The sequence below is a fragment of the Xyrauchen texanus genome, chromosome 2 (assembly GCF_025860055.1).
Source record: "Xyrauchen texanus isolate HMW12.3.18 chromosome 2, RBS_HiC_50CHRs, whole genome shotgun sequence".
NCBI lineage: Eukaryota > Metazoa > Chordata > Actinopteri > Cypriniformes > Catostomidae > Xyrauchen > Xyrauchen texanus.
The window spans coordinates 21,516,747-21,542,601 of NC_068277.1; positions in this window are offsets into that span (position 1 = coordinate 21,516,747).

The window sequence follows — 25,855 nt, forward strand, 5'->3', positions numbered from 1 at the left end:
GGCCATACTCTCTGGCCGGAAATCTCGCGTGACGTGCTGTGTCACGTCCACCATTTTGTGAGGTGTCTCACACACACACACACACACACACACACACACACACACACACACACACACACACACACACACACACACACACACCTTCCTCACATGTTATATGCTTATTTTTGTTAATATATCTAATCATGTCACTGTTTAATTTGTAGTTGTAAGTCGGAAGTTTATTGACTGCATCGTATTGATTATTTATTGATATTACTGCATCAGTAAACTTTGTTATATTTCAAAGGGAAGTGTTTTGGTTTGCATACACATGTGTTGGCTGAGGATGCCACTGCTCAGATTCAAGCCTTCATTGTTCCCGTTTGAAAATGTATATTCTCCAGACGTCAATTTTCCTAAGAGAACAATCTAATATTGAGACTGTTATACTGTCTGGTTATTAGTCCCTGGTTCCAGGATGGTGCCCCGGCGATATTAATCCTTATTAATATTCTATTGATTTTGATAACTGACAATTATCTTTTGATTATTGTTGAATTTGAAGGATCAATGAGCTAGTGTTAATTCTAATCAATGTTCCATTAATTGTAATAATTAATGATTATCTTTAATATTCTATTGAATTTGATAATTGATGGTTGTCTTTGATGATTGTTGATTTAAAGGATTATAAATCTAACATTGATTCTAATCAGTGTTCTGTTGATTTAAATAATTGATAATTATCTATGATAATTATTGCTAATAACCAAACCTGCTCCTAAACATAGACCCTTACAAGGTATTTTCAAGAAAAGGAAAATTTTCAGCGATTGAAACATTCAGTTTCACTCAGATCCTCACACAGAGCTCTCATATGGTTTCAGAAGACTATAAATGCAGCATGTGTCATTTGGCAATTTATAGTGACTGTACTTTTATCTGCTTGTTATGTCTTTTATATTGTTGGTTGATTATATTCATGTAAAAATTAGGGATGGTGTTGGGTTAGGAGATCAAAGTTATTAATATGATTCTACAATGTAACTAAACTCATTTTAAACATGCATTATAAGTCAGAATATTGCCAAGCCTTTAATGGAATTGTTGGAACTAAGGTGAGAACAGCATGACAATGGCATTTTGATTATGCAGGCAAAAAGTCGGTATGATGATGCCCTGCACATGAATGTCTCTTATTGCAACTTGATAGTCTAAAAAGAGACAAAGAAACAAACTGTCACAGCCAACCTATACTCATAAGGAATTATCAGATTAATTTATTACTGTGACTCTAATCCAGAGCCACAATAATACAAGAACTTATCACCACTTTATCTTCATCAGCAACAAAGTCAACCATGAATATCAGATACTGTTGCAAAGCAATTTCAGAGAGAATGATTCTGCAAATTCCCTCTGGATATTTGCCTTGTTGTGATTTAATAAGGACAATATTCACACTAAGCCACCACCAATATCACTATAAATGACCTTGACCTCAGAGGAAGTTTAGCTGGTGAAGAACATTTGCAAGGTTGAGAGTTGCTTGAAAATAACTCAGTTTGGACCTTTGCAAATATTCTTCATGTTTTCTCTCTATCCTCCCACCCCTTCTGTCCTGCTAGTCATCTGTTGACCTACATTTAGCCCTGAGGGTGTTGCTTGTCCAGATGGGGTATGACCAACACCAAGATGCATCTCAGAATAGCACTTTGTGTTTACAAAGATCAGCAACAAACAGCTCCGATCCGAGACCAGCTTGTCATATGCACAGCCTCTGTGGAGCAGTACCCAGGACACTGACCTCAGACCTGTGTTAAAGAATCACTTTCCTTAACATTGGAGTGACTGTCAACGTTCCTGACATTCCACAACCCTTACAATGCTCTGGGGGTTTATAGGGTCTGGCAATGGAAAGCATGGTCTTATAGAATGTCAGCATTGGCTCTGACTGTCTAAGAAGACACTTTTCAAAATTGGACCTTTTCAAAAAAGAAGACACTGGCCTGATTTGGGCATTTTAGCTGAACATATTGTATACAAATCAAAGTGTAAAGCTGGAGGTGTAGACATTTCCATTTGTGTAACCCTCCTGTTTTGTGAAAAAGTTACTGTGGAGCGGAGGGGGGCGGAGCCAGGTCGGAATATCGAGGGATAAAGGCGGCCGGTGACGATGGTTTGAGAGAGAGAGAATTACAGGCATGTCCGTCATGTGTGTGTGTTTAATATTTGTGTATTTTGAGTTCAGTTTTAATTAAATTATGATTTATGTTGACAAGCCGGTTCTCGCCTCCTCCTTGCCCATCCTTAACCGTGTTACATTGGTGCCGAAAGCCCAGGAAGGAGGAGGGATGCCCGTTGTAGAGTCCTCGACACTGCCGTCCACCCAGGGGAGCGCCGCTGCCATCTGCCGGGTGACGGAGTAGCCCGACCGCCCGGATGCGGGGAATGGCTGCCGTCCACGGGGCAAGTGGGGACTGGATACCCCGACCACCTGGAGCGAGGGAGCCACTGCCGAGGGCGAACGAGTGCCCTGCCATCCCAAGAGACGCGGAGGGGTCGAGGGAGACCGCCGTCTGCGAGGGGAGGAGGGAAGAAACTTTTATTTTGTTGTTGTTTACTTATTCATTGTTGTTGAAAAATCAAAGCCATTTTAACAAATCCAATGTTTTAAACTTTAAAAAAATGGGTAAAAAATGACCCGAACATAACAGCAGGGGCATGGCCACTTGGCAATGGAATTGAAAGTGATAGTTCGCCCAAAAATGAAAATTCTTTCATCATTTACTCATCATCATGCAATCACAGATGTGTATGAAATGCATTCTTCTGCAGAACACAAAGATTTTTTGAAGAATATTTCAGCTTTGTTGGTCCTCACAATGCAAGTGAATGGGTAACACATTTTTAAAGCTCCATAAGGACATAAAGGAAGCATAAATCCATGTCTTCTGAAGCGATATGATGGGTGTGGGTGAGAAACAGATCAGTATTTATGTCCTAATATTTAACTTTCAATCTCTCACTTTTACTTTCACATTATTTTTCTTTTGGTTTTGGCAATTCTCATTCTTCATGCATATCGCAACCTACTGGGCAGGGAGGAGAATTTATGGTTAAAATAGACTTAAATATTAACCTGTTTCTCACTCACTTCTATAAAATCACTTCTGAAGATATGGATAAAACCCCTGGAGCCTTATGGATTAATTTAATGCTGCATTTATTTGTATATTGGAGCTTCAACATTTTTGTACCCATTCACTAGCATTGTGAGGACCAACAGAGCTGAATTATTCTTCTAAAAAATGTTGTGTTCTGCAGAAGAAAGAGTCATACACATCTGGGCTGGCATGAGTAAATGATGAGAGAATTTAAATTATTGTGTGAACTATCCCTTAACTTTTCCAACATACAGTAGTAAATCCAATTTAACTAAGCCTTTATTTTGATTAGCACATGAACAATACAGTGGCATATATCATCATGAATAAAAGGATAATTCAATGTTTTTATTCTATAGGGCATATTTCAAAGCATCATCAAGGCTAGCCTTGGGCCTGTTTCATACCTTTGAACTGATTGAACTGATTAAATTCCTCTCCATGTAAGCCTGGCTCTGTAATGAAAAGCCATACTGTCTGTACTTCACTTCACTTAAATGATTAATGGCAGCCAGCTAGGCACTAGAAACCCATTTGGACTACCTTCTACATACATGTGTTTTGTACATATTTGGTTAAGGTTGTCTATTAGCCAACATGTATTATTGCAGCTGAAGCTAAAGGGGTTAACAGGGCACGGTGACAGCAGGGCCATTTTCAAGTTTGAGGCAGATCTTGAAAATCGAGTGTGAGCAGCCACATGGCTAGTGTCAAAATATCCATTACTGTTCTGTCTCCTTGCCACGGCAACGGTGATATATCAGACCCCTCATCCCATGGGTCATCAGACCGAGCCGCAACTGCAGTAGTAGAAGCTAATGGAGTGTGTCTATCTATTTTTCATTTAGCTCCTGCTTCTGACTATGGGCTCTATTGTACATCGCTCTTGCCTACCTTTACCTATTAGACCTTTTGATTTTTTTGTTTAAGATAGTGAAATTGTGCTCACTGATTTTCTTTTTCTAATGTCAGGGTCAACTATTTTTGCAGGCAAGGATCAAGAATCTGTTTTTATTAGATGCAGTTAGAATATTCCAGGTAGAATAGGTAGGAGTTTTGTTTCCTTCTGACCTTGACTATTTAAAAAGCAAAACCACAGAAGAAATCTGACAAAACTTTTTCCAGCAGCACCGCTCAGCCAAAGCAGGGGGCAAAATTGGGTGTTGCATTAGTTGTCCTGTGATGCGATGTGAAAAAATTGGCCTTGGTCCAAAAATGTTATTTTCTGTGATTTAATGTAATCTGACACACATTCATTTGGCCAAAAGCAATAGCTTAGATCTCTCTGTGTGTGTGTGAAAATCTGTGACTGCAACATGATGTAGAAATTAATTGAGCTTCTCTGGAGACATTATGGCAGGCATGCTCATTTTATAAGATCCATATATAAAAACACAAACATAAACATTCACAGCTTCACATGATCTATCTCTTCATTTCTTTTTTTCTCTCTCTCTCTCTTCCCTTTACCAGCTGTCCAAAGACAGTGAGACTACATAGTTTTAAAATATTATTAAAGCTGAAATCACTGTCTCTTTCTATTGGCTTTAGGGACTGAAAAAAAGGAGCTGAATGTGTGCGTGCTGTGTGCGTGTGTGCTTTTTTTAATGTATCTGTCATGCTTTAGACAGCTGTCACGACTCTCCACAGTGATGTTCCTATCCACAACTTTGCCACCAAAAATGTATATGTGCAATTGTTGTGTGTCCATTTCAAACTCTAACAAATAGAGCATCAGTCACTCTCCCCATACAAAAGTGCTCAATTTGTGGAACAAATAGTCAATTGATTGAGAAAATGTGCAATTACAGAGAAAATGCAACACTGCCCAACACACAATACAAACAAACACATACGTACTGTATAAATTAGTTGTTTTATTTACACTATAGGGCAGGCCAAATGGAAATTACATAAGCCTCACTCTTTTTCAGACATGACAGATGGTGCGGTATATTGAGAAGAGGAAGGTTTCAACACCCCCCAAACATTACATTTATGTGGCCATAAGGGGTAACAACCCACAATAATATACCCCAAATATAGTCTAACTACGCCACTCCCATTTATTGGACTGGGATGGGAGGCCCAACTAATACCCCAGAATAACGATATACCCCACGCTATTGATATTCAAGTAAATGAACCAATTGAAGTCTGATGTAACAAAAGCAACATACACCATATTTATTTGAAATCTTCAATCGGAATGGTTAAAATATTTCTTTGTATACAAAACAACCATTAATGACAGTAATACAGCGGCACTTACAGGAATTCTCATAAATAAATATTCATATGAAACACTACAATAAAATGAGGTTGGGCCGGACCACAGTGCTCAATGTTGACAGGGATCCACGTTTAATTCACCATTACTACAATGCTCCAAAGGAGTTCAGCACACCAAAACAGCAACCAAGGTTATACTATATCAACCATAAAATGTTTTATTAGTACACACCAATTCTAAATCACACCACACAAATGGTCACCTTAATACATTGAGCATTGAGCCCTGCCCTCTAACTATAAGAATGTAAGCAATGACCGCTTCAGTATACTAACAAATAAAGTGCAAAAAGCGCTTCATTTCATGATCAGCTGTACGGAAAGCTGTCCAAATTTCACATACCACTAGCACTTCCCTACCCCAAATTTAGATATTGCACACTGCCCAAATACAACAAGTTGTCTCAATGGTAAAATATCCATAATCAGAAGAACATGACCTTAATCATAAAGTTCCCAGGCCTGATATAACTGAATAATAAAAACATGCAAAAGTTTCATACATGAGAAAACAGTGGCTGGATGTCCAAACAGAGTACACAAACTGCAAAAACCTAGAAAGACAAAAACACACTTATTTATTTATCCCCATAACCCCCACCCATGCACCTCACTGATGATATACATTGAAAACAGTTGTAAACCTTTGGAACACTCACGAGAGACGGTGTTCATTCACAAAAGGCTCCTAATGACCCTGTGTGCACCGAAGTGCACAAATGCCGGAGCGGGCACAAGCCCGTGCGCACGGATGAAGGAATGCACGGGGCCTGGTATAATGACGGGCTACACATAAAACAAACATGAATCTTTGCAAGGCCAAAGTCTAACAATTAATTGGATATCAGGCTAGCAGATACCTACTTTGGGCTAAACCGCCCGCACCAACACCCAGCAGCAATTATGCAAACACTCTGTAACACCAGCACCGTCTGTTAAAAACCATGGGATATAAATATACTCCACGCGTAAAGCAGGGGACCGTTTCAATGCTTTGACTATACGTACCTGGACACGAGAGAGAGCATTCCCAGCGAATATCAAACTTCGTTCTGTTTACCCGCCCATTCTACAAAATAAACCACAATAAAAAAATAAAATCACACCACAGCATCTCACGGCTCACATCAAAATGACACTCTTTAAGGGAAGCATACCTACCGGCGTTAAACTCCGAGCGCTTCCGCGATTCCGTTCCTGGTGACTGCACATGCGCACACACACACTTCAACACGCGAGACGCCAACACCTGGCTGCCTACGCTCACCTATAATCGCTGTTCCACTCCCCTCCGTTTCCCGTCTAAGCGGCCGACAAAACACAAGAACCCGCCCTTATGGACACCTCTACATTTAAGCCCTTGCTGCTCGCTCCTGGGTCCTAAAGTCCCACTGGCTACATCTACCCCCCCTTTTCAAAGGTCACCGTCCCGGTGACAATGCGCATGCTGCCGGGACCAACCACCACATGTGGACAAGACTTTGGACAATACCAAAATAGCACTGAAGACCACTTGGACTATAGCCAAAAGACCCACCTCCTCCTGTACCACCGGGGGTGGTGAAGGGCTATTTTCCTGGGTCACTGGTGAGTGAAACACCCTTTGTGGTGGACTCTCTTGCCTTACTATTACCCAGTCACCAGACTGCTCTTCATCATGCATTGGCATAGCCCAGTCATCAGGGACAGTACTATCCTCTTCTAAGGGTACAACATTAGACAAAGTCGGGGGGTTCACTATGGGTGGAAGGAGTCTTAAGTCAGTCCGGTGAATGTTTTTCTCTGGGCCTGCCTGGTCTCGCGGCTTGATTTTATACAATGTCCCCACGTCATCCAGACACTGAACCACTACGTAGGGGATGGAGTCCCATATATCTTGAATCTTGTGTCTACCCTGGGGATGGTTTCTCCTACACACCAAAGTACCAGGCTCAAGAATAGGGACAGAGTTTGGATTATCCCGTCCCCTACGGATAGCTGCCGCTTCCAAGTGTTCCCGAGCATCCTTATAGACTGAGACCAAGTGTTTCTGATGTTCATTGACCCAATCACTTACCCCTCCCTCCACTCACTCCTCCTCCATGCCGAGGAGGGAGTCAATTGGTAGGTGAGGCTTACAGCCAAACATTAACTCGTAAGGAGAATGTCCTGTAGATTGGTGAACCGTGGTGTTATATGCAAATGAGGTAAGTGAACTGGTCACCGCCTCTTCTTTTCTGCAGGCAGTGTGCGCAAGAGGTCATGCAGGGTCCTATTAAACCTCTCGCACTGTTCATTGCCCGCCAGGTGATATGGACTCGTGCAAGACTATTCTACCCCATACAGCTGGCACAGACGTTTAAGAAGTTCTCCTTCGAATTGTTTACCTTGATCAGTGTGAATGCGTTGTGGGACACCATAATTATAGAACCACTTTTCTGTCAATACTTTTACCACAGCTCCTGACTTTTGGTCTGGTGTAGGGAAAGCCTGTGTATACTTAGAGAACATGTCTGTGATCACTAACATGTTTTCAAATCATCACTGGACCGCTCAAGTGTGGTAAAGTCTAATGCAAGGATTTCCAAGGGCCTGGAGGCCATTAAGCTTCCCATGAAAGTCCTGATTTTTGGTTGTACTGCTTTGGCAGTTACACACCGTTCACAGTTTTTACACCACTGTTCAATTTCTCGACGCATAAACGGCCAATACCCATGCTGTCGGCTCAGGCTGGTGGTATGCTCCACCCCCTGGTGCCCATGGTTATTATGAAGACTAGTTAGCACCTCTGTCTGCAGAACTTGTGGTACCAGCAACTGCAAGCATGTCTCCCGCCCACCAGGCTCATGGGTGGTACGATACAGCACCCCGTCTTTCTCCTGGATCCGGGCCCACTGTCGAACTAGCTTCACCACCGCGGGTGGTTCCTGTGCTCGCTCAATCGCTGTAGGGGGTACGCCCTGTTGCCAGTAGCATCTAAAGGCACTAATCACTGGGTCCAAAATCTGCAGACTTTTCAAGTCAGCCCTTGCCCGATGGGGAATGGCCTCAATGCCTGAGGAAGTGGACAGCCAGGACCCACCAGACTCCACAGAGTGGCTTTGGATCTCCGCCGGAATAGTAATTCCCGCTGCCACCTCATCCATCGAGCAAGGGGGAGGATCATCTGGCAATCTTGATAGGGCGTCCGCATTTTTATTGGTGGATCCTGGCCTATAAACGACTTTAAAGTAGAACAAAGCCAACTGTGATGCCCAACGCTGTTCCACAGCTCCAAGCTTTGCTGTTTGCAGGTAACAGAGAGGATTATTATCTGTGTATATGGTAAATAGAGCCCCAATGAGATACTCTCGAAATGTTTCCCTTACAGCCCATTTCAGGGCAAGTAACTCCAATTTCATTGCACTATAGTTGGACATGTTCTTTTCCGTAGGTCGCAGGCCACAGCTTGCATACGCTATCGGGCGGTGTTGCCCCCCTGCTCCTGGGACAACACCGCCCCCAAACCAAAGCCACTGGCATCAACCTCCACTACAAAGGGCTTGCCGAAATCCGCATATCCCAAGACCGGTGCACTAACTAGCTTATCTTTTAGTGTTTTAAACGCTTGTTCACAGCTCCAATCCCAATGGTTCTGCAAAGAGCCACCGGATCGAGATGGCGGTGGTCTTTTATGGCCCGGCTGCAACTTTGACACTAGTTTGTGGAGGGGTGCCGCATATTTTGCGAATCCCTCAACAAAACGATGATAGTAAGAAGCAAAGCCCAAAAACAACCTCAGTTGCCCAACTGTTGTTGGGGTCTTCCAATCTTTGACAGCACTGATTTTATCTGGGTCGTAGAGACGCCCTTAGCCGATATTACATGCCCAAGATACTTAACTTCCGACTGGAAGAAATGGCACTTACTGAGCTTTAACTTCAGCCCATGTTGCCGTATTCGGTCCAAAACCAACTCCAACCGCCGTAGGTGCTCCTGGAAAGATTTAGAAAAAATGATCACATCATCCAAGTAACAATGAATGGAAACCTTGGTCGCCCAAAATCCTCTCCATTAAGCGTTGGAAAGTCCCCGGCGCATTGCACAACCCAAATGGCATTCGATTAAATTCAAAGAGGCCAAATGGGGTGCAAAACAACGTTTTTGCCTTGTCACCCTCAGCCATTGGTACCTGATTGTAACCGCTGGCAAGATCCAAGGTGGAAAATAACGTAGCTCCAGAGAGTGCATCCAGCGACTCCTCAATCCTCGGTAATGGGAAAGCATCACTTCGGGTTTTAGCGTTAAGTTGACGATAGTCCACACAGAGGCGTATAGTGCCATCTTTTTTTTTTACAACCACGATAGGCGAGGAGTATGGGCTACAACTAGTACGTACCACCCCCTGTTCTAACAATGCCTGTATGTGAGTCTTAACTACATCATATTGGGATGGGGGAAGGCGACGATAACGCTGACGTACCGGCACCTCATCCAAGAGTGGAATCTGATGTTCAATCAGGTTGGTACACCCAATATCCCCCTCGCCCTGACTAAAGATGACATGATACTTTTCCAACAAACCCCTAGCCTCCTGTTCCTGAGTGTTTGTCAAATTAGACCATGTGACTTCAGCCAGCCCGGGCACCACGACTGGTGTTGACTCCATAGCGTTTATGAACGCTACTTGACCTGACTCATGCTCTTGCTTTTCAAAACTGACGGGTCGACTGGTCGGTTGTACGTCAGCCAAATGTAAGTCCCCTAAGATGGTTTTGGGTTTCAACCAAATATCTTGTGTTCCCACATTAACTACAGGGACCCAGATATTACCATTTCCTATTGGAAGTAGTGCACTCGAGACAAGCAAGCCTACAGGCAAGTGATTTCCCTCTGGCCCCGCAGGCTCAAGAAAGGCCGAGGAGACCATTGGGGCGAGACTCTGATGGCACGCTGCAGCCACAAATTTTAGAGACCCCGCTGGAACACAGACGGAGGATGCAGATGACACTGAAACTTTACCCAAAACTCCAGAGGCTGACACATCATCAAAAGTCTGATAAGCTGACAATGCTTGTTGCCATACCTGACCTGCTGTTTGAACTGACGAGGAGTGGAACAATGCGGCACCATGCTGTCTAAAAAGTTCATCGTAGCAACTACTGATTACATTCATACCCAATAATCCTGGAACCGATGCCTTATGCTGGCGGACCCCCAGCCCGACTGGATCTTTTACTACCAAAACTCCTCTGTGTGGCAACACTTTTCCCAGAACCTCCTCGTCTAATTCCAAATATCCCTTATATGGGATTTCCAGGCCGTTAGCAGCCTTCAACTGTAACCAACTACAAGATCGCAATTGCTCCTGAACTGGGGACTGAAAATGTTGTTTAAAAAAAGTTTCGGTAATAGTAGTCACCATTGATCCTGTATCTAAAAGGGACGGAACCACTATGCCCCCTATGCGTATCTCAACAACAGGACACTGACCAATCAGAGTGGGGCGTGTCAAAGATGTACAAACTGAGTTTTGGTGTGAGCCTACAAGGCCCCCTCCCGGTACCTGGCTCCCAGCACCGGAGGGCGCTAGTTTCCCGCTTGCATTGCCAGTGTGGTAGCCGCTATCTCAGCACGAGTTTGATCAGCTGCGCCTCTTCTGCCCTGTGATCGGGAAAGGCCACCCACTTTGTTTGAACAAAATCTGGCAATATGCCCAACATGATTGCACCGAAGACAAATAGGCTTGCCATCTGCATCAAAAGGATAGCGCTTAGGGCGATAATTATTACCACTATTGGAAGCAGCTGGTGGGTGTGAGGTTCCTAAATGTTTCAATATAGCATCCAATTGTGCCTGTTGTTTCTGAAAACACTCTTTTAGTTCGATTAACTCATCACTAGGTTTAACCACAACAACATTGGCTTCTACACTGCACTCACCAGCTACCTGGGCATGGGTGTCACAGGAGTATGCTCTTGCACGGCCTTGGTTAGGGCGTTCACCTTCATCAATCCAGCGTACTGCCTCACTGCGAATTTTCAGAAAAGAAATGTTAGACTCAAGCCTTACAAGACGCTTTAATTCTCGACGCAGCATATTGTTTCTCACACCTTCAATAAACTGATCTCTGATCAGCAGATCTGGATCAGACATGCTTCGGGGGTCTTTTCGCTTTATTACCTCTAGGAGGGCCATAAGTGAGTGTGAGAACTCTCTAAGTGTCTCACTATCATGCTGTCTCCGCTGAAAGAACAGTTTTTGTGCTTCTACATAGGACTGAGAGCAACCAAAATTATCTTGAAGGATTTTAAAAATGATTGTAGACGTACTGCGCTCTCCCACAGCACGAAACTTCACCTCCGCTTTTGCCTCACCATCTAATAAGTCATACACAAATAATACCCCCTCTGCCTCGGTCATTGGCCTCACACTTAAAACATGTTTAATTTCTTCTACCCAATCTTCAACACTGAGAGAATCTCGAGAGGAGCTTCCTGAAAAGCGAGGAGCTTTACGCTCCCGTGGAAAATATAAGACCCGTTCTGTAGCGGTACTACTATCTGGCACATTAGAAGCCCCTTGCCCTGAACCACCAACCCCACTTGTTCCCAGGCGAAGTCGTTCATTGTCAGCCTATAGCTGTTTAACCTGTTCAGTCAATAACCTCAACTGTTGCTCCATATTATTGGCTAAATTATTATTATTTTTTTTTTCTACAAGCCCAAGACAGATGAGATCTAAGGAAGTGATGTAAGGAAAAAAATAAATAAATAATAATAATAATTACACATACACAAAAACAACAACAATGGACAGAAAAAAAAATTCTTTGCTGGACACCTGGCGCACCCCACTCAATCTGAACCGTATTCCCAGGAGGTAAGACTGCCACAATCCTAGATCCAGTCAGCCACTGTTTTCTCACAACAAACCCAATTCTTCCCCAAGCTAATGCACATCAGCCAACAAAGTGGATCCTGCCGACTACGCCAAATGTGGCCATAAGGGGTAACAACCCACAATAATATACCCCAATTATAGTCTAACTACGCCACTCCCATTTATTGGACTGGGATGGGAGGCCCAACTAATACCCCAGAATAATGATATACCCCACGCTAATGATATTCAAGTAAATGAACCAATTGAAGGCTGATGTAACAAAAGCAACATACACCATATTTATTTGAAATCTTCAATCAGAATGGTTAAAATATTTCTTTGTATACAAAACAACCATTAATGACAGTAATACATCAGCGGCACTTACAGGAATTCTCATAAATAAATATTCATATGAAACACTACAATAAAATGAGGTTGGGCCGGACCACAGTGCTCAATGTTGACAGGGATCCACGTTTAATTCACCATTAGTACAATGCTCCAAAAGAGTTCAGCACACCAAAACAGCAACCGAGGTTATACTATATCAACCATAAAATGTTTTATTAGTACACACCAATTCTAAATCACACCACACAAATGGTCACCTTAATACATTGAGCATTGAGCCCTGCCCACTAACTATAAGAATGTAAGCAATGACCGCTTCAGTATACTAACATATAAAGTGCAAAAAGCGCTTTATGATCAGCTGTACGGAAAGCTGTCCAAATTTCACATACCACTAGCACTTCCCTACCCCAAATTTAGATATTGCACACTGCCCAGATACAACAAGTTGTCTCAATGGTAAAATATCCATAATCAGAAGAACATGACCTTAATCATAAAGTTCCCAGGCCTGATATAACTGAATAATAAAAACATACAAACGTTTCATACATGAGAAAACAGTGGCTGGATGTCCAAACAGAGTACACAAACTGCAAAAACCTAGAAAGACAAAAACACATTTATTTATCCCCATAACCCCCACCCATGCGCCTCACTGATGATATACATTGAAAACAGTTGTAAACCTTTGGAACACTCACGAGAGACGGTGTTCATTCACAAAAGGCTTCTAATGACCCTGTGTGCATCGAAGCACACAAATGCCGGAGCGGGCACAAGCCCGTGCGCACGGATGAAGGAACGCACGGGGCCTGTCATAATGACGGGCTACACATAAAACAAACATGAATCTTTGCAAGGCTAACAATTAATTGGATATCAGGCTAACAGATACCTACTTTGGGCTAAACCGCCCGCACCAACACCCAGCAGCAATTATGCAAACACTCTGTAACACCAGCACCGTCTGTTAAAAACCATGGGATATAAATATACTCCACACGTAAAGCAGGGGACCGTCTCAATGCGTTGACTATACGTACCTGGACACGAGAGAGAGCATTCCCAGCGAATATCAAACTTCGTTCTGTTTACCCGCCCATTCTACAAAATAAACCACAATAAAAAAATCACACCACAGCATCTCACGGCTCACATCAAAACCACACTCTTTAAGGGAAGCATACCTACCGGCGTTAAACTCCGAGCGCTTCCGCGATTCCGTTACTGGTGACTGCACATGCACACACACACTTCAACACGCGAGACGCCAACACCTGGCTGCCTACGCTCACCTATAATCGCGGTTCCACTCCCCTCCGTTTCCCGTCTAAGCGGCCGACAAAACACAAGAACCCGCCCTTATGGACACCTCTACATTTAAGCCCGTGCTGCTCGCTCCTGGGTCCTAAAGTCGCACTGGCTACATCTATTTTATTTCTATGCCTCCTTGCTATAGGGCTAGCTCATCTGGTGCTAGTGTCCCCTGAATGGAGAAAGACACCGAGAAAGAGAACTGAAAAATATCTACTGAAAATAAACATCCAGTGATTGTTAGATTTGCTGCTTTATTTTCATTACAGACTCCTTTCTTTTTACACATATTAAGCTGTGAAAAAAAAGTCAGAATAAGGTAGAACATAAAAAAGTACTACTTTTAGTTATACATTCCTTCAATTTTATTTTATCTTTTCATAATCAGCAGTGCCCTTGAGCCACCCACATTCCCTCTGCAAATAAACAGTGTGTGACACTTTCCACTAAGGAAGGGACAGGAAACAGCGTCAAGGTAAGGCTTCTTTAATCTTTTCACACTGAATTACAACTTATCACACAGTTCGGTTCTCTTGACTTGGTGTCGGGCTCTCCCTCTCGAGGCTCTCCGTTTGCTGCTTTTTATGCCGCTCTCCTCATGCTACTGCAATTAAACACAGGTGTTAGACATAATCTAGCTCAGGTGTAAGCGCCCTTACCACTTTTCTCTCCCAGACGGGCGCTTGACCACGCCCCCGCTGCCACACCGTGTTCTGTTGATAGCATACTATGCACCTCTGCCTCAGAATTATAAGAATTCAGCTTTTCTAAACTGTCACAAGCCAGTGCACTTGTTTGAAATAGCACTTTGAAATCACTGTCCAAAATGTTAATTTTGTGTCTAAAAATGAATCTAAGACAAGGTGGGAGCAGTGGTGCAGCAGTTAGCACAAGTGTTTGAGCTGTGGTGCGTGTGTGTCAAGCAGTTTTGAGTCCAACCTGTGATGCTTCCTGATCCTGCTCCTCCTGAAACATTGCTGAAAACCCCTAATGGACTACTACTTTACAATGGGCATCTTACCTGAGAAGGGAATCTTTAAAGGTGTCAGATCATTTATATATATATTTTAAATATTTGGTATCACTTTGCAGTGAAGTTCTATTTGTTAACATTAGTGAATGCATTAGCTATCATGAACTAACAATGAACAATATGATTTTACAGCATTTATTCATATTTGATAATGTTAATTTATAAAAAAAAAAACAATTGTTCATTGTTCATGTTAGTTCATATTGCATTAAAGTGAACATAAACAACTAAAAATGCACAAGTATATGTAGAAATTAACATTAACCAAGATAATAAGTGTTGTAAAAGTAGTGTTCATTGTTAGTTCATGTTAACCAATATAGTTAACCAGAGGCACATTAACACACGGGCTGATGCCCAGGGGCCCACAACTCCCAGGGGGCTCAGCTCATGGCGTTCCCATTGGCACATTGCACATACACATGAAATGTCTTAAACCCTCAGTCTCCACAATATTAAAGAGTGGAAAAGCTGTGGCCACAGCAATGGTCAAGCCTAATTCACATGATTTGCGTCAGGGTGTCCATGCACCGCTCGACACCAGAATCATGTGCTGCTTTGAAGTTTGAACTCCACAAGAAAAGTGCTGCAGAGAGTGGACGAGTTTGCAATGACACACTACATACTACTCTTACGCCAGATGTATGAAAGAAATAGTAAGAGTATTATCCCAGCTAAAAAAAAAGGTCACCAGAATATCCCTTGAATGGCTACTGCGAATGCTCTTTAAATATTAAAAGGATGTTCTGGGAGACAATTGCAAGTCTTCCTGTGAACATTCACGGACCCTTTACAGAACGTTCGCTACCAGTTCTTTGAATGCCCTTTTCATTTTACTTTATAAAGAACCTTAGACTTGTCAAGATTGAAACAAATGGGGGCATAGTCTTAGTCTTAGGCATAGTCATAATAGTATAGCTCGTAAATATACATATATTTACATTCATATACATTTTTATTCATTTGTAATATTGATACTGACACTTTAAATATATAACTTTACAAAGGTGTCTGTTTCCATTGCAATGTTGTCTCATAAAACGTATGTATACTCTGTGGTTCACATTGTGGCACACATTTAACTGACTGTCTTTTAAAAAAGCCTGAGATATCAAAATGTATTTTGACTTGTAAATGTGGACCGTCAGTATGTTGAGTTTCTGATGAGGTTTTTGCAGCTTAATTATATATATATATATATATATATATATATATATATATATATATATATATATATATATATATATATATATATAAAAACATAATTGAGTTGTATTGAGTTCTGAAAGCTAAAATATATATTTTTTTATTGTTCATTTAATTATTTTATTTCATGAAATTTAGGAAAATTCCATTTCTCATGATATGAGCCCTTTTAGCTGTTGGTTCACTAATGCAGTGAGCTAAACTAAAATATATATTTTTTTAAATTAGTTGGAGAATGTTCAGAACAAAAACATTAAATCTTTATGGGGTTAAAAGTACAAAAACAAAATGCCTTGTTAACTAGGCTGGCTCTGCCATTTCCTTTTCTGTCATATCCATTTTCTGTAGTCCCATCCCCTGAAGACCATTCAGAGCTTGCAGTTAATCATTTTTAGCTATGTAAAATACAACTTTCCGGGAAGTAGGACATTATAACTAGCTTTGCAATGGTTATGAGTCTAAAATATGTAGGCCTATACAAATTCTAGTGTTACATTCAAAGCAAGAAATAAAGCTGCCCCATTGTTTTCTGCTGAGAATTTGAACCAGTATTAAGGTAGACCATCTGTGGAAAGTATATCAGCGTTTTTGAGTATTCTTCAGTCAAAAGGCTGCCAGAAGGATCACACTACACCACAAGAGCTCAAAGAGAGGACAGCCTTTTGAGAGGAAGATACGCATATCAGTAGCATGCACATAAGGGGGGCAGATTTGTCCTCTATACTATATAACTATAGCTAAGTACATACACACAAACACACTCATGCACCTAGACATACTAGTTTTTGGAGGAGGAGCACTCAATGCTTTAGGTGATCACCAGATCAGAATAATTGTAGGTCATATTTGAATAGTGTGATGGTTCTATTAAACAATCTGGTACAATAATCCGAAAGGGTACTTGAAACATACAAGGGCTTCATGGTAGCAGCAATATTATTGTAACACAATAACCATTGAAATTTCAGACCAAATGAATTTTTGCACTATAACATTTTCAAATATTGCACCGTTCGGTTTCTATCAAGGTTTAAGGGTCACTGTACGGTTTCTGTACGGTTCAGTATTTTTTTTTTTTATATATATTACTCCCAAAGTTAAGTGCCATTATCTATTTGGTAAACAATTCAACAGGTTTTCCCTCAAATAACAATCATTGTTTTACAACAGTAACCATTGTTTAACCATGGCATTTGCAGTAAAAACCATAGTAACAACAATATAAACATGGTTACTGTCATGTTACAATATATATTAAAATCATGTTTACTATATAGAAACTACAGTATTACTGTTATAAAACCATGGTTAATTGTATCAAAACCATGATTTCTGCTCAGAAAACCATGGTGATAGCAGTCATGGTAACTACAATATTACTATAGTAAAACCATAGTTAATTTTTGTCCGGGTCCTTAACAAAAAAAATAAAATAATTCACCTAATTACTAAATCAACATTTTAGCTTAATACCTGCACTAGTACGCTACATGCCTCAACATAAAGTGCACTTCAAACTCATCTCAACATATTCAATATGCGTAAATGATTAATCATGTATCGATGTATTACTATAACGGCCTCTTAATGCCATTAATCAAAGCGCATTATTGATGCTTGTGATAGATTACAGCCATACAAGGACACAGGAAGAGCTTGTGTGCACTTTTTAAGTAACCCTTACACACATTATTGACATATAATACCAGTATACAGCACTCGTGTCAAGCGATGTCTGCAAACAGTGCTTGTTTTGTAAACAACTTTTGACCATCACTGTTGTAACTGACTGCAAAAAGAAATTGTTCACAATAAGGAGAAAAACAGGGGGCGTCTCTTTCAGCATTTCGTTTTCTCCACTTGCCAGTGATGAACAGTGATGTCATCAAGTTTACCCAAGTGAAACACAGGTGGAGCGTATCCATTCAGGTGCATTAGTGGAGGTTGTAACAGTGCCTGTCTGTTTGACGCTTTGTTTTCTTGACCAAAACTTGCTCCAGGTGCATCATTAAATGTGAGGTGAACCGACCGCTGTGCCAATGCTTCACAAACCGTAGGTGGTGAACCGTCCAGTTCAGATTTTTATAGAGAACTGTTACACTACTAATAGATATCCACTTAAGCCAGCGTTCTGTTTGTTCTTTGTGTTCTAAAGTATTCCGACTGTTGTTCTGAGTGAGAAAACTCTCCAAAAGAAAAAAAAAAATCGCAAATCAGTTCAGGCCATTTTGCATTCCCAATTCATTCACGAATTGGGCATCGCTAGTTCTCATCGCCAAGATTGCTGAAATATTATCAGGGAAAATGTTTCTCAGGTCAATCAGAGTGCTTATGGTTTGCAAAGTTCCTTACGCCATACACCTGCAAGTGCCATTGCATATGTATTTCCCTGTGCATGCAAGATGAGTCATAAAAGTTTTTTCTGGTTTGCCATACTTTTTAAAAGTATATAGATGGCCGCATAGCTAGCAGACATAAACTTAAAGCCAAGGACTAAAATGTAAACATTCATGGGGTTTTAAACATAACTTATTATACAAGCAATATAACATCATATAATCATATTTATTACACGAGAACACCAGTAATAAAGTGGAATCTATACATCCAGCTGGGAGTTGAGATGTAAGAAAGAAGTCAATTATTAGACTCTTATCCACAATGACTTAGAAGTCTGCAACCTGACCAGATAGGACCCGAGAACCCGATGGGTTTCGGGCTGGGTTCAGGTCAGTTGAATGAAAAAAATAAAAATAAAATAAAATGGCCTACCGAACTTGTTTCTTGCATGTGCGCTCGCTCACAGACATGCGCGAAAGGATGAGTTAGGGGCCGCTCACACCAAATGTGTATTTGTGCACGTCTGTTCTGTTTTCCCATTGTTTTCCTCTGCAACTGACCGCTTCGATTGTGAACTAAATGAGTGCAGAAGCGGTATAATCCACAGCTGGAGAACATTACTTTTCATCAGTGACTTCCAGGTGAGCAAAGTCAGGTTTACTTAAATTTTAATGAACAATGAACAAAACTAAATGAAGTTCTTTCAGAAAACTACAATGCATGATTTAAGATATATCTGTACCTTTAAAAATTAACCATGGCTTTACTACAGCTGGTATTTGTACAGTTGGAGTCAGAAGTTTACATACACCTTAGCCAAATACATTTAAACGCAGCTTTTCACAATTCCTGACATTTAATCGTAGAAAACGTTCTCTGTCTTGGGTCAGTTAGGATCACTATTTTATTTTAAGAATGTGATATGTCAGAATAATAGTAGAGAGAATTATTTATTTCAGATTTTGTCACATTCACAGTTGGTCTAAAGTTTACGTAAATTTTGTTAGTATTTCATAGTATTGCCTTTATTTTTGTTTAACTTGTGTCAACTTTTGGGTAACCGTCCACAAGCTGCTCACAATGAGTTGCTGGAATTTTGGCCCATTCCTCCAGACAGAACTGGTGTAACTGAGTCAGGTTTGTAGGCCTCCTTGCTTGCACATGCTTTTTCAGTTCTGCCCACAAATTCAGATTGAGGTCAGGGCTTTGTGATGGCCACTACAATACCTTGACTTTGTTGTCCTTGAGCAATTTTGCCACAACTTTGGAGGTATACTTGGGGTCATTGTCCATTTGGAAAACCCATTTGCGACGAGCTTTAACTTTGCTGATGTGTTAAAATGTTGCTTCAATTTATTAACATAATATTCCTTCCTCATGATGTCATCTATTTTGTGAAGTGCACCAATCCCTCCTGCAGCAAAGCACCCACACAACATGATGCTGCCATGGTTCATGGTTGGGATGATGTTCTTTGGCTTGCAAGCCTCACCCTTTTTCCTACAAGCATAACAATGGTCATTATGGCCAAACAGTTCAATTTTTGTGTCTTTAGACCAGAGGACATTTCTCCAAAAAGTAAGATCTTTGTCCCCATGTGCACTTGCAAACTGTAATCTGGCTTTTTTATGACTGTTTTGGAGCAATGGCTTCTTCCTTGCTGAGCAGCCTTTCAGGTTAGGTTGATATAGGACTTGCTTTATGCTTTTGCTCTGGGATTGATTTGCACATTTTGCACCAAACATTCATCTCTAGGAGACAGAATGCGTCTCCTTCCTGAGCGGTATGATGACTGCGTGGCCCCATGGTATTTATACTTGTGTACTATTGTTTGTACAGATGAACATGGTACCTTCAAGCATTTGGAAATTGCTCCCAAGGATGAAACAGACTTGTGTATGTCTTTTGATTTCTTTTGATTTTTCCATTATGTGAGTGAGTTTAAAGGTAGGCCTTAAAATACATTCAAATATACAGCGATAAACAGGCTTACAAAATGAATGGTTGTGTATTTATATTATCTCAATCATTATTAGGTTTTAGGTGGATCAGATCAGGCTGATGCTACTGTTGAATGACTGAAAAAGGAGGAATTAATTCAAAACCCTTAACTTCTTGCTTAGTTCTTAATTTTTCTCTAATCTTTGAATTTTTTAAAATCAACTAATCTAAGTGAATATTTTGCTGTCAAGAATAATGATTGAATTCTATGTCTCTAGACACTTTATTAGGATAATTATGAGTGCTGTCAAAGAAGACTATAGAAGAATATAAACAATAAAAGGAAGTGTTTATACAAGGAATCTGACACAGTCAATCACAAAGTCTCATCTTAACTAAAACCACACAAATTATAAATGGCATTTTTCATTGCAGGTAAACTTACATGCCTAACAATACTCACCTTAACGAATCAGCTTCCTGTTAAGAGTAAATGAAAGTTGCACTTCTAGCTCCCAAATGCATGTAATAGGCTGATTCTCTCCTCTCCAGAAAAACACACTGGAGTGGAGATGACGTTTGATTGTTTCTGGCCTGTTCTCATGATGGTTTACATACACACTACTCTTTGAGTTTTCACTTTCATTTTTCAAGAAATTGTCTCTTTTTTTTTTTCTTTACTGTTGTTCACCACACTGTACATACACATTCACAGACTTTGTGATTCGGGATGCATATTTAATATGTATGTATATTACAATGTAAATTAAAATGTAATATACATTTTAGATTTATTTTATAGCAATTTAATTTGGACTAACTGGTTGATTCGGTGTATTTGGTTTTTGAATAGTACACAAGAACAAACACCTTCTCAATCTTCCTTTTTTATATTTTAAAATCCTACTTTTGTGCATTTGCCACATTTATTTATATGTAATAGTGCAATGTGTTTGACAGTGTATAGAAATATTACAGATAGTGAATTAAGATATTTTAATATAGCTTTATTAATTTTAATAGCTTGAGAAATTGCTTTAAGTAATATACTTTGTAATTGCAGAAAAGCTGTACAATAGAATATTGTATTAACACTGTAGAATTACAGTACACAGCTGGAAACCCACCTGCCAGTATTTTACTGTAAATTTACGGGTACATTTTTTTTTTTTTACAGTGTACCCATACCTCACCCTCAGTAGCAGCAAATGTGAATATTGTGAGAATTTTGCAGAGCAAAGTGCGTTACACAATAACTGTATTGTACTGTATGTATTTTAATGTTAGTAGATTATAGTAAAAGTGGTGAGTAGTGGTGGTGGTGTAGTGGGCTAAAGCACATATTTGTTAATCAGAAGGTCACTGGTTTGAGCCCCATGGCCACCACCATTGTGTCCTTGAACAAGTCACTTAACTCCAGGTTGCTCCGGGGGATTGTCCCTGTAATAAGTGCACTGTAAGTCGCTTTGGATAAAAGCGTCTGCCAAATGCATAAATGTAAATGTAAAAGACACCTAATATAAAGTGAGACCTATTTTTTATACAGAAGCTGTACAGCTTGCAATCTGGTGTTCCTGGTATGCAGTGACATCAGATTTTGGAGGTATGTCAAGATGAAACAGTTATAAGGTGATGTGTCATGTAATATTTGGTTGGAGGCTTTTTTTTGGAGTGATTAAATATTCAGTGTGAGGATGATCAAACTTTATTCCCGGCTGCTGCAGTAGTAACATAATATCTTTAATTTTCCTCCCTGCAGAAACTCCATTCATAAATGGGTTACGCTGCACCTCTCTGCTGCTCAGAGACTTATTGTCTTCCCATTCATGTTGGGAAAAAGCTGGTGTGACATTTCTCCTCAGTAAATTTTAAATGCAATTTCTTGAATTAAAAGCATGGCATCAGTGCTAACTCAAAGAAGAACTTTTCATTAATAGTCAGGAGAGAGAGAGACAGAGAAAGGAAGGGAGGAATAAAATGGAGAGAGAGGGCTGAATATTTGTGCCAGTGGGAGATGAGTAGGTATTTGTTTGCATAAAAAGCTTTGGGTGCTATACTGAGAGTGATGACCTTTCATTTGCCTCTGTAATAACTTGAGACCATCATTCGCTTTTTCAACACCTCTCTCTAACTCTTGCTTTTAACAGTTGCTGGCAAAACTGTAATTTTGCCTCTAACAGTTAAGTACCAGTATTGGCCCCCAGCGCAGTGGCTCGTGGGGAGTGTTTGAGGCCAGATATGCTTCTCCGCTTGTGTGAAGGTGAAAACTACTGTAACACTTAAAATGTCAGTGAACGAGAAAACGTAACATGTTTCTCTCCTACCACTCTATATCATACCCTTTAACTCCATATTGACTCTATTGAAGTTGTTGCCCCCTTGTCTAAACAAATCTGTAATTTAGCACATTTCTTTCCATTAGGTGACCCAGGAATAATAATTTTTTTGGCTGTATTGTATTCAACTGTTGGCCTCTTGTCTTAACAAATGTGTAATTGAGCACATTTCTTGCCATTTGTTGACTCTGGAATCACAAATGTTGTGTACATAATCTAAAAAAAGGACGCAAGAAGAAAAGTTGATTTAATGCAAATCTCTCCCTGCAGAGGTCTCAGTCCTGTTTCTTAGCCACGCTGGACACTATTGAATGGTTTATTGAGAAAAAATGAGAGAGAGGTTTTACGTCAGCTGTGCCAGTGACTGTAAAGAGCTTACTGAAAATTTCACAGCTTGACATATCCAGCACCACAGAAATGGTAGTTTCTCTCTCCCTTGCTAAAAATGCTGTTAGCTGAAAGGACAGCAGGTTCTCTCGTCCTGCTTATTTAGCATTCAGCACATTAAAGTTTACAACCTCAAATATTTTTTTTTAAATAATATGGTCCATTATTGTGGAACTCCTAATAAAAATAACCAAAATAACTTTACACTACAAATGTGGCACATAGCACACTGTAATACTAGGGGGTGGCGATGAGGCATATTTTAGTATGATTTTTATGTGGCATTGTATCTTGACACAGAATTTGAAGAAGATTAATTCTGCAGTGAAAAGACACCTTAACACAGCGTCCTTGATAAGATTCTAGTGAAAATCAATTTGTCTGCCCACAATGAAACTGACATGGTTGTGCAACGCGGTCAATATCTCATACACTTAAATTAGCTGATTAAGCCTGCTATGTGACTGCTCAAGATGCAATGCAGCATAAAAGCCTGGCTAAATTATGCCTGCTCTGACCCACCTAAGCCACTATAGTATTAAAGGCAGTTCTGATGCTGCTTTGGTTCAGTGTAAATTAATTGCAGCATCAGTAGAGCCTCAAACCTTGTTGTCATGATGGCATATATTTCATAATTTAGTTTCATATTTAAAAGTATAACTTCATATTTTCATTTATTTCATATCTCTATATTCATGTTTTATATTTAAAACATTAATATCATAACATGATTTATGCCATTGTAATTGCTGTGTAAAAACAATTACTGTATGCCTCCTTTGAGCAGCATTAAAACGTCTGTGTAAATACACCTAAATGCCACTTAAGATGCATTGTCTGTGCCACCTTAGCAGTGTTGGTAAAATCAGAAATCAAAACTGGCAGGTGGAACAGTCCTTTTATTGAATGCAAATCTCCCTGACGCTGCTTATGGGCATACAGTATGCACTCCAGACCAATTCCAATGGGATAAATACACAATCACAAATGTTCACGGTAAGTTACTCCACGAATCGCAATTCAGTCTATTACTACAGTTTATATTCGCATGGTACTCCTGTTTTTACTTTTAGCAAGCTTCAAGTGACATAAAATATGAAAAAGTCATGAGGAGTCATTATCTGGAACTCCATTTTGAAGTGGTGTGTGTATGTGACAGACTTTCTTAGCACAACAGTTGGGTAGGTGACATTTTGGGTAGGATTTTGGACCAATGAGAGCTCACAGAAGACGGGGCTACCCGTAATATGCTTTTATTTCATATTTCCTATGCTTTTTTTCCAACTTAAAAACGCGAAATACAGAGTCAATACTCCCATAAGCAGCTTGTGGTTAAGTGATGTACTTATAGGGACAATGGTGATCTTGGTAACTTTCCAGGAGGCTATGTACAGAGATAATAACTGTGATCACAGTGTTACCAGCTCATTTTATCTTTCATGTAACTATAACCACTTACATATGAATCAATATTAGATTGAAGCATCACCTTACATGTGATGCTCCTCCACATTGTCTACTTGACTGTCCACACAATTGCACTTGCGGGCATTTCTAGTTGTAGTTTCAATGCTGAAACTAAAATATTTAGAGCAGAACATGAAATGTCATAATCAACCATATCCACATTGGTAAATCATAACTATACTATATAAACACAATCCACTGATACTGGCATTGTATCCTTGCGGTATTATAGACCTACTTTTTAATCACTTTAGTGTGAAGTTTTACTTCAGTGTGCTTGAATGAATTAACTCAAAATGCCTGTGGCCATCATAGAAGACATAGCCAGACACCTCTTACTGGAATGGAGACACCAGTACCAGGTCTCGTATTAGTGAAGGCTTTCTCTCTGGTTTTATTTAATGGAATGGACATTAATCTACAGCAACCATTCCATTTGCATTAAGAGATAATAAATCTCACAAAATACTTCACATCACAAACAAACTCCCCTTAATAATTTAATACTTTTTAAGTCATTGAATAATTTCTTTAGTTTGTTGTCATACTGTTAAGGTGAAATTCACTCTAAATGACCAGAAACCACTTTAGGCATCAATGCAATGTTACTGACTTTTTACAACATTCAGCTGTGTAAGATTATGACTCTCTATGGCCATAACCTTATTTTGCAGCAGATTTGCAGGGTGCTGCAGAATTGCTCCACAAAGAGGGACAGAGCATGAGGCAGAAACTATGTAATGTTTCATTTAAATCTGTGTGTGCGTGCATGCGTGAGAGAGATAAACACTGTCTGGAGTTCAGTGAATGTCCTGACTCACCCATCTCTCACACTCATTCACTTTGACTGGTAAATCTGCTCAACTGCCACACATCTCACTTTTTTTTTATTCTTTGAACTGACCGGAGATCAGTCATATCCAAGCCTCCAGCATCTATTTCATCCTGTTTGCCTGTGAGGAGAAGCATATTTTGGGCTTCTCAGCATAAGGCAAAATGGGATGAGCTTTTTCTAGACATCCTTTCATTTAGAGTTACCTTTGATAAAGGAGCAAAACCACAAAAAAAAAGAACCGGTGTATGGAAAAATAATTGGATTTTGCTATGTGTAACCTAACAAAATTTAAAGCTATTACATAAGACTGAAAATAAAAATGTAGAAAAAAAAAGTATTAGGGATGGGTACAAAT